The sequence below is a fragment of the Trichomycterus rosablanca genome, chromosome 18, assembly GCF_030014385.1.
Source record: "Trichomycterus rosablanca isolate fTriRos1 chromosome 18, fTriRos1.hap1, whole genome shotgun sequence".
Taxonomy (NCBI): Eukaryota; Metazoa; Chordata; class Actinopteri; order Siluriformes; family Trichomycteridae; genus Trichomycterus; species Trichomycterus rosablanca.
Genome location: NC_086005.1, coordinates 10,482,456 through 10,493,641, shown reverse-complemented (window position 1 = coordinate 10,493,641; position 11,186 = coordinate 10,482,456). Strand labels below are relative to the sequence as shown.

Here is an 11,186-nt window from a genome sequence, read left to right as displayed (position 1 = left end):
CCCTGAGAGCAGACACTATACAGTACACTTCTTCTGCCCTGAGAGCAGACACTATACAGTACACTTTGGCTGCCCTGAGAGCAGACACTATACAGTACACTTCTGTGTACACCTCAGCGGCAAAACCAGTTATTTATTTAATTATTCATGCATTTCAGACAAAATGCATTCAGGTGTAAAACAGCTTTATAAGGTTTTCCCCTGAGCTTGGCAAAAGATGACTTGTTAGCCTGGGCAATGTTAGATGGACCATTGTTTGGAAGGTCACTGGTTCAAGCCAGACCACCAGCAATTTGCTTTTCATAGGTCCTTAATCGAGTCTTTAAAATTCATGTTTCTGCAAAGGCAGAACTAGCCACTTTTAAAAAATAAAATAAATTTTTGTAATTGAAAAATCATTAATAATTAGATTTGTTGGTAATTTATTTGTGGACAGAATGAACTGTGTCTAGTTTAAACTCTTGCTGATAGAATAAGTGCCAGTGCAAGTGTATTTTCTCCTGCAGGGACCTTGTGTGGTATTTAGTTATGGACAGAATGGTTTAATTAAGCCTCTAAGGGCTTTGCTGGCCCCATTCCATTCACTCTGGTTTGTGAGGATTTACCCCAAGTTACCATTTTATTAGTTTGTAGTATAATGTTGAGGAGAGAAATCTAACACTGAACCAAACATCAAGAGCTGCTCAGTAGTGCTCTGTACTGTGTGATAAACACATTTACATCTTGATCTGTGTTGGATGAATAGAAAACTAAATTAAGTGCAGCTTGTTAGTGTTGTGCTGAGTAGCAATATTTGATTATAGGAGGGGTGTAGTAATGGAACTGTATTAAAAATGTCCATTTTAAATATTGTATTAAAAAGTCCATTTTATCAGCTCCAATTACCATATAGAAGCACTTTGTAGTTCTGCAATTACTGACTGTAGTCCATCTGTGTCTCTACATACTGTTTTAGCCTGTTTTCATCCTGTTCTTCAATTGTCAGGACTCTCTCAGGACCACTACAGAGCAGGTATTATTTAGGTGGTGGGTCATTCTCAGCACTGCAGTGACACTGACATGGTAGTGGTGTGATAGTGTGTGTTGTGCTGGTATGAGTGGATCAGACACAGCAGCGCTGCTGTAGTTTTTAAATATCGTGTCCATGCTATTAGACACTCCTACCTAGTTGGTCCACCATGTAGATGTAAAGTCAGAGACAATCGGTCATCTTATAGACCTTCATCAGCGGTCACAGGACACTGCCCACGGGGCACTGTTGGCTGGATACTTTTGGTTGGTGGTCTATTCTCAGTCCAGCAGTGACAGTGAGGTGTTTAAAAACTCCAGCAGTGCTGCTGTGTCTTATCCACTCTTACCAGCACCCTAGGGTAGGGTAACAGCTATTTCAGGTTCATCTACACTAATGCAGTTGCTTTTATTTTACTTACCATTTCCCTGTATAAAGAGGACCAGAGAAGAGCTCGGTCAGTGCTGTAAAACACTTGGTTTGTCATTTGCTTAATTTTTTAAATGCATGTTAATCAGTTTTGTAATTGTGTGGTTACAGAACAGGACTGATAAAGTGAATTAATGGCCTGCATTTGTTAATTTTATTTCAAGGTCATAACATTGAGTGACTAATTAGATGTTCCAGCGACTGAAGAATAAAGTAAAACCTAGATCAGAGAAAAAATACTTGGTCCTAATTGAAAGGCAGGTGGTAAGTTGTAACTTAAATTAAATATGCACGGTACACCCTTAAAATAAGGCTAATCGGCTGTAGCAACAAACCTTTTTTTTTTTTTTGTCTTTTTCTCCCCCTTTAGCGCATCCAATTGTTCAATTTGCATCGTGCTTCCTTTCTGTCTATGCCGAACCCTGCCCTGACCGAGGAGATCCAAGCTAACCCATATCCCCGCCGAAACATGAGCAGCAGCCAGATGCATTTTTGCCACCCACACATTGATGAATTTGGCGCCACCTAGCGTTGCATGCGGAGAGACACACCCTAAGGGCACGCTTCCTCATCTCTTTGTGCAGGCGCCTCTAATCAGCCGGCAGAGGTCGTAATCACATTCTGACAGAGAGAGACCCACATCCAGTTCTTTGTCCCACCCCCCCAACTGAGCAACCGGCCAATCGTTGCCCATACAGCCACTCAGCTTCGAACCGGTGAAGCAGAGCTGGATTCGATACTACGTACTCAGAATCCAGCCCTGGTTGCAGCATGTCTTTTTACTGCTGCGCCACCTGAGCGGCGCAACAAACCTTTTAATACGTTTCCATCTCATGTAAATCTGTCAATGAGACTATGATGTAAATACCCACCTCTTAGCAGCAAAAGGAGCCTCATTATCATTATTGATTGCTCCTGCTTGGTCAAATCTATCATGATAGATTTCAGGGTATTGGTTCATTATTGCGCATGCCAGCACCAGCGGACCAGCCAAGCAATCTGAATCCAGTTACTTAGAGGGAAGTAAAGATGTCAGCAATTGCAGGTCCATTAATCTGACTGATTAAAGGTGGGTTAGGGGCCACCGTAAACCATGTTTTATACTTTTCATCAACCCTTCAAGACATCCATTTAATTTTATCTCATACAGGTTGGAATATGTCTGAATGTCTGGATAAGTTGCATCCAAAGCCATAAGCACTACAGTAATTACATCATTAACACATGGATGGTGTCACAAACCATCAAAGTCAGTCACTGTTTTTCTCAAGAGATATTAGCATAAGGGCCACTAGATTTAAACACTGGCCACTCTTGATATTGGCTTGGTTTTGCAAATTAGCTTTTGACTTGACTTCATTTTATTAATTGACTTGGATTTAAAGCTATATAAAATCTATATATAGTAGATGTATGTAATGTCAATATATGTTCAGATATATAATATAAGATATAATATATGTTCCTACAGTGCTTTTATCTGTTCCTCCCACACACAGGTCAGACAGGGTGCTTGGGGTCACTGGAAAAATATGCATTCATATAATATAGAAGATGAAGAAATACTTTATTTGTCATACATACAGTTGTACAGTACAATGAAATTCTTTCTTCGCATATCCCAGCTTGTTTGGAAGCTGGGGTCAGAGTGCAGGGTCAGCCATCGTACGGCACCCCTGGAGCAGACAGGGTAAAGGGCCTTGCTCAAGGACCCAACAGTGGCTGCATAGCAGAGCCTGGATTTGAACCGCCAATCTTCGGGTTTACATTTACATTTACATTTTTGGCATTTAGCAGACGCTTTTATCCAAAGCGACTTACAATTATGACTGAACAATGAGCAATTGAAGGTTAAGGGCCTTGCTCAGGGACCCAACAGTGGCAACCTGGTGGTGGCAATGCTTGAACCGGCAACCTTTTAATTACTAGTCCAGTACCTTAACCACTAGGCTACCTACTGTCCTGGCTAGTACAGTGTGGCTGTTCTATTTCAGCACATCAAGTTTGCTTTATGGTTCAAGTTTGCTTATTAGGATTTGATAGCCCAAAGCTCTACCCACTAGGCTACCACTGTCCCTAAATCAGGGGAGACCGCGAATACAGTCCACCACTATCAGAAATTATGTAGTCGAGATTCCCACATTTGGGGAATTCGTCAGCACAACCGGAGTGCAATGGCTGAGCCTCGCCCTGGGTGAACCACCTTCTTGATCATGGTCTCGCCCCTGCCAGGTAAGTATGCAGGGTGCTTAATCTAATCTAAGAAATGTGCTTAATCTAATCTTAACAATACAAGATCTAATCTATACTGAATGGCTATATGGTATGTGGACACCCTGCTAATTTAATACGTTCAGGTATTTTAAACCCACCTACTGCTAATTCATTTAAAGTCTATCATATAATGGGTGCAGGGGTCCATGCTAAGATCTAACACTGTTTAATTTGAATCTCTGTCCGGGCAACCACACAGGCAAGTATTGGCTGTGTCTGAGGTGGAGGTGGTAAATTGGGTTCCTGTTGGGGTCGCTGTTGCAGTTGTGGCCTCTGCTGGCTGATTGAGGCACCTACATAACGGATAGAAAGAGGTTTCTATGCCTTGTGCCTAGTGTTTCCAGGTGGAATTGAATCTTTGATTGAAATTAAATGATTTTCCTAATCGAAGGAGGCCAAACTTACATCCTCTCACTCTAGTTCACAATGTGTTATTGTTAGACCAGCCAGTGCCAACCTGTTGCTAGATTAATCTGAAAAAAGAAGTTAAGGGCTGAAATCAAATGTTGATTTAAATAGAGTTGAATTAAAAAAAAATCTGCATACCAGATTTTGTACTTATTTATTTATTTTGTCATTGTGTTTGTGATCATTTCACAGTTGGAACAGCTGGTCTTCCTCAAATGTCACACTTTGATGGCCTGATGTAGAAACATCTGCAGCTCAGCTCCTTTCTGCTGACAGCTTTGAGCTTACAATTGTCTTGTCAAGATGGCAACTTGCCTACAGGATTTGCTTTGTTGACTCTCTCTCTTCGGAAAATCAAGCTTTGGCAGCTGTGGCATCTCGAAATCCTGATCCAAGAATTGCAGGTTCAGGTTTATTTGCATATTTTAAGATAATTAAATTTTAATGTACAATGGGATTATGGTATTTGAGGTTGGGTGGGAACTGCAAAGATGTCACTGGGGTCGGTTATATTCTTTTACCATTGTTCTGTTTGCTCTAAATGCTTGTGGGCAAATTTAAATAGTGAGAAGCTTATTGCTTTTAGTTTGTTGTAACTGTTGTTCTTGCTGTTTTCAGGTTGTTTCTTTTTTAATGAACTCTGGTTTCTTTCTGATTTTTATTTTTATTATTATTATTATTATTATTATCTGAGAGCATGTTGTAAAGGTGCGTTTGACCACAGTCTGGAAGAAAAACCTGAACTGTCACCCTAGTTTAATCAGCAGCTGTATGAACCACAGTAACTAGGCCATGCCAACCTTTCTACGTCACCTAAAATTTAATGTATTTGAGTGTTTTTAACTTATATGAATATTTTCAGTAAACCCACATACTGCTGACTGACTGTACACTATACAATCAAAAGTATGTGGACACCCCATCTAATTAAGGTTTATATCAAATATATGTATGAAATCAATACCTTGTGGCAGGGGTTTGAATAACTGTGTCCCTTGGTCAGGGGTCTCCACACTTTTCTTGTTGGGGGCAAGATGGAGTAAAAAAAATATGCAAACACGGGCCACAGACTCTCTTGTAATAAAACAAATGAAAATATAATAGAACTACTTGACTTAACTATTATTTATTTTATTTGAGTGACTATTTGTGTATCTAAGACTTTGCCTGTTTTACTTACCAGTTTATAATCCTAATGGTAAGATTATTATACTTGTTTGAATTAAACATATGCACTATATTCCCAGTGTGCCTGAAATCGTATGTATTCGCTTTCTAGTTTTTGTTTCTTTGGAGCTGCCATGTTAATCCAAAAACTCAGGAACATTAATGTAGGTGTAACATTAATGTGTTTAGTTGGGGGAAAGAAGAGATTGTTTAAGATTTGTTTTTTTGTGATAGCTCAAACAGTTCAAGCTGTTTTTTTTAAACCTGCTTAATAATAGCAGACCAACTTTAATTTTATTTATAAAAATGGTTTCAAAAATGGTTATGGGCTGCAAATGGCCCACGGGTCATATTTGGACATCCCTGCCCTAAGCGCAAAGCAAGGACAGTCTCAAAACTCAAACAGTCTGCACAGAGCCCTGACTTCAAGCACTCTAAACACCCTTGGGATAGATTAAAACATGCAGTGCCAGGACATTTTGTCCAACCTCAGAGCCTGACCTCATAAATGCACTTTGCTGAATGGACAAATATTTCAAAATCTTGTGGAAGCCTTCCCAAGATGCCAATCGTTTTAGAAGTGGATGTCCAAGCTCCTGGTCAGGTGTCCACACCCTTTTGAGCATTATATTGTTCTATGAAACAAACCACCACAGTTACAGTAAAGATTAATCATCAAAGACGGACTCAGACTTAGTTAATGCATTAATTTACATGTATAGATTTCCTTTAATTTGATTAATGCTTTCTTAATGCAGTGATCACATCTCTCAGTGAGTGTTCTTACAGCTTCTACTTCATTTAACCTGAAGATCTCGCAAACTGCTGGTTTAGTGCAATTAAACCCATTTATGAAAATTATTAATCCCCGACATTCTTCTATAAGAAAGCTATCTTCACCTCCGAGAAGGTCTCTCTTTCTACAACCTCAAGTCAGAAATACACTGATCAGCCATAACATTAAAACCACCTCCTTGTTTCTACACTCACTGTCCATTTTATCAGCTCCACTTACCATATAGAAGCACTTTGTAGTTCTACAATTACTGGCTGTAGTCCATCTGTTTCTCTGCATGCTTTGTTAACCCCCTTTCATGCTGTTCTTCAAGGGTCAGGACTGTTCCAGGACCACTACAGAGTAGGTATTATTTAGGTGGTGGATCATTCTCAGCACTGCAGTGACACTGACATGGTGGTGGTGTGTTAGTGTGTGTTGTGCTGGTATGAGTGGATCAGACACAGCAGCGCTGTGGAGTTTTTAAGCACCTCACTGTCACTGCTGAATTGAGAATAGTCCACCAACCAAAAATATCCAGTCAACAGTGCCCCATGGGCAGCGTCCTGTGACCACTGATGAAGGTCTAGAAGATGACCAACTCAAACAGCAGCAATAGATGAGCGATCGTCTCTGACTTTACATCTACAAGGTGGACCAACTAGGTAATAGTTGGACAGTGAGTGGACACGGTGTTTAAAAACTCCAGCCGCGCTGATCCACTCATACCAGCACAACACACACTAACACACCACCACCAAAAAGTGTGCAGAGAAACAGATGGACTACAGTCAGTAATTGTACAACTTCAAAGTGCTTCTTTATAGTAAGTGAAGCTGATAAAATGGACAGTGAGTGTAGAAACAAGGAGGTGGTTTTAATGATATGGCTGATCAGTGTATGTTGGGACACTATGGACACTATGCAAACCCAAAATATTTAATGTTTGGTGTGGTCCACTTAATTCCTTTTGGATTTGCATTTACCATACTCTCCCAACTAGGTTTTTTTTTAACTTTCTTGCCCTCCCCCACCACCTTTGGAAACTGATTAAATTAAATGACCCAGGGTCCTCATGCATCAAGAGACCAATGAAAAAGGTAATTCCATGACAAGAAGCCAGGCTACAGTTGAGTTGAAGCTGGAGTGTTTCTGCTGATGGGAACAGCAATTAAATCAGGGCAATTAATCCAGTGGACCGACACACTCGAGCGAAATGTATCGATTGGCTGTGATAAATTGTCAATCTGGAGCTATTGCACCCAGGAAAATTTTGCAAACAAGGACAGAATGCTAATGGCTGACGATTTCTAATGCCTAGCCGTGCTTTAAAGGTTGCTTGGTAGTGTTTTTTCGAGCATGCTGTGGTGTTGTAAAGTCAATTTAGCGGCATTACACGAGGCATATTTGCAAACGAGGCCAGAATTCCAACTGATTAGAAGATTCAGAGGCATAAGGCAGGGTTGTTGGGTGTTTTGAAGCTAGTAAGAGTATAAACTTTTTCAGTCCTTATGTCATGTTTATTCAAACGGGATAATTACGCTGATTTCTCATCTATTGAAAAATGTTTAAAAATAAATAAAACCAAAACTAGGACTGCCCTCGATTTTTAAATCTAGTAATGTTCACTTAAAATTACAACCCCAAATCAGAAAAAGTTGGGACAGAATGAAAAATGCAAAAAAAAGATACCAATGCAGTGTTCCTTACATTTACTTTGACTATTATTTGATTGCACACAGTTTGAACCCAAAATATTTCATGTTTTATCTGCTTAACTTTATTTCATTTGTCAATAAAACTCCATTACTGCATTTCAGGGCCTGCAACACATTCCAAAAAAAGTGTCCTTATGTTCAGAAGTGGCGTCGACTTCTCTGGGCTCGGAGGCATCTAGGATGGACCATCACACAGTGGAAACGTGTATTGTAGTCAGATGAATCAGCATTTCAGGTCTTTTTTTGGAAAAAATTGAAGGTGTGTGCTCTGGACCAAAGAAAAAAAGGACCATTCAGACTGTTATCAGCAACAAGTACAAAAGCCAGGGTCTGTTGTGGTATGGGGCTTTGTCAGTGCCCTTGGCAAAGGTCATTTAGGACAGTATGGAAAATGCAAATTTGACTCTTTTGACTTTTATTTGATTGCAGACAGGATGAACCTGATATTCATGTTTTATCTGCTCAACTTCATTTTATTTATTAATAAACCTTCATTCCTGCATTTCAGGCCTGCAACACATTCCAAAAAAGTTGAGACAATAAAGCATTTACCACTTTGTAATGTTGCCATTCCTTCTCACCACACTTACTCACCTCATGCAGGTGAAAAAGATGCAGCCGGCTACTGCACACGTCAGAGCGGGTGTGTGACAGTCTTGCTCACCTCAATCAGCAGTGGGAATCAGCATCAGTAGAGAGGAAGCATAATGCAATCGGGTAATTTGATATGACTAGATTGGGAGAAAAATTGGGAAAAATGCAAATAAAAAACTGCATGAGGCGAGTTCGTATGTGGATCAGCTTTGTGTACAGAGAGCCACACCCTGTCCACATTCTTCCTCGACTCTGTGCAGGTGCTACAATCAGAGGTTGTAATTGTGTGCAGGTGCTACAATCAGAATAATAATTGCATCAGTTATGTGGTTCCTCTTAAGCCAATCGTTGTTCATATAGCCACCCTGCCCATCCGGATGGCAGAGCTGAGTTTCGAACCAACGAGTTCGAAATGTCAGCTCTGGTGTGCTAGTGTGTTTTACCGCTGCGCCACCTGAGCGGCATAAATACATTTAAAAATAATTTTACACACTTGAATCAGTTAAAGAATTATTAAAACTAAATTGTCAAATCTTTGAAGTAGGGTGGTTTGAGGGTTGCTTTAAATATACTGAAAACCGACTGAAAATTGAAGATGGAAGACTGTACTAAATGAAGTCCTCAGCTAAGGCTGCTCCTGACAGTTTAATCACTTTTCAGCATGCTAACTTGCACACTCAGAGGACGTTCAATACCAAGTGGATGTTAACAGCTTCCTTTTATCGCTTCTCTAAGCCTTAATTGTTCCTAGTCCTTAGTTCACCTCCTAATAAAGTCAGTGATGCTGAAACACTTTCTTGCCTTATTAAGCTTTTTTTCTTTTTATTTAAAACGATTTTTTTTTTAACTTTTTCTCAGTACCCCATTCCTCCCTTTTGCATTCACATTCTCATTTCTCCAGTAGGCAAGATGTTCCGTCTGCTTGTTGCCTTTGATTTAGACTTGCCCTAGATATGCTCTCGAATGACTCCATGGTTAATCAATAATTCAGTAGAGTTTGATTTGAAACCACAGTGATCACTGTTCCCTTAGGAAGGTGCTGCAATCAGGGCTATTCTAGGATCTACATTTTGCTATTTGCTTACACCCTTTCCCCCATTTTGCTTTTTTAACTATTTAGTGACTTCAAGTCCTGTGGATGAGAGCACTGTAATCCTAGTAAGGTTAAAAGAACCTGTTTACGTGTATTTTATTTATTGTTAAAAGTGGTGGTAAATTTGGTTCATTTTATGGATTCGGGTTAATCTGAGTCACTCAGTAATGTGATCCTGAGTCACTTGAGACACTTGTACTGACATCTTGATTGTGATTGATACATGCAGTGAAAATGCATCCAAATATTACTTGTCTTCCGTGCACTCATCTTCTGTAAATAAATCCTTCTCTTTTAATTCTCTTGGCACCTCACACTTCTCTCGTCAGTGACAAGTTCACACTTTTTTCTAAGTGTAATCTTGATCATGGGGGATAGGGACAAGGAGGGGGAGAGGGAGGTGGACTCACCTACCAATCAGATGGGTATATTAATGGGTCAAGGGTTCAAGGGGGATGGTCAACAACAAATTGCCATGATAACTTGACCCAGTCAGGCAGCCACAGTGGCACCGAAACAGTCAATAAATTACCATGGGGGAAGGGCATGGGGGAATAATTATTAATAATAATAATAATAATAATAATATTTAATAATAATATAACTTTAATAATAATTAATAATAATAATATAACTATAATAATATAAATATAATAATAATAATAATAATAATAATATAACTATAATAATAACAATAATAATGTGATTACCAAAAATATATATTTTGTCGTTGTTTTGCTTACAAGAAAATATGCTGCATTACTAATCTATACCACTACTACTACTACTACTACTACTACTACTAACAATAATAATAATAATAATAATAATAATAATAGCATGTGCATAAAATCAGCCACATAACAAACACCAGTGGGTTTAACCGCTTGTTTATATGAATATTTAACTTATTACTTAGATTTACGGACTGGAGTGAAGCCGGTTAAAACTGACATAACTGTTTTTTAAAGGGAGTTGTCTGCCTGTCTGTCTGTCTAGCTAAGAAAGGGGGGAAACTCTTAGCAAGGGCAGAACAATTGTTTTAAAATACACTGTAAAATCGTACATAAACTGCATCTCCCACAATGCATGCCGAATTTGTGACACGTAAAAAAGTGACCCCATCCCGCCACTAGATGGCAGTGTTTCCACATCAGCATTTAACTGAGGCGGTTTTCCAACAAGTGATGTTGAGAAATATTTACAAATAATCCCAAAATAAAAGATGGGAAAGTGAATACAAGTTTGTGCTTCAAGAAGAAAAAACGGTATGTCTTTTGTGTTATGAGGCCGTGTCTGTGGTAAAGGAGTACAATATAAATGTAGATGTACATTACAAATATACAGTATAAATTTGGCATTTGGACACCAAACACAGAATTTAGCCTCCAAAAAAAACAACAAATTGTCCAAGACTTAAAACGGCAGACTGCAATCAGAGCAGGATACGTTTCAATCGGCTCTAAAGGAACGTAAGCCGAAGCCCGCAGTTCTAGCAAAGGTTCTAAATTTACCTCATTTTTCTTACCTTGAAAGTTGGTCCCACAGTTAAAGTCTGGCAAAAGTATTTAGGGACATTTTTAAATATCCTCGTATTTTCAATTTATTACCTCTGTCCTTTGTAAACCTTCAGATCACCTTCTTATTTTTGCACAAATAAGGTGTTAGTCATAATTATGTAAATATTTAGCCCCTTTGTGGGTGCAAACATTGCTTATG

The 11,186-nt window shown here is 39.1% G+C and overlaps 1 non-coding gene across 1 annotated transcript; it reads right to left on the bottom strand.

Annotated features, from left to right (window-relative positions):
* Positions 1-3,522: 3,522 nt before the first annotated feature.
* LOC134332986 (U1 spliceosomal RNA) lies at positions 3,523-3,678 on the bottom strand. Its single transcript, XR_010015333.1, has one exon. It is a non-coding gene; the product is annotated as a U1 spliceosomal RNA (small nuclear RNA).
* Between the last annotated feature and the right edge of the window lie 7,508 nt (positions 3,679-11,186).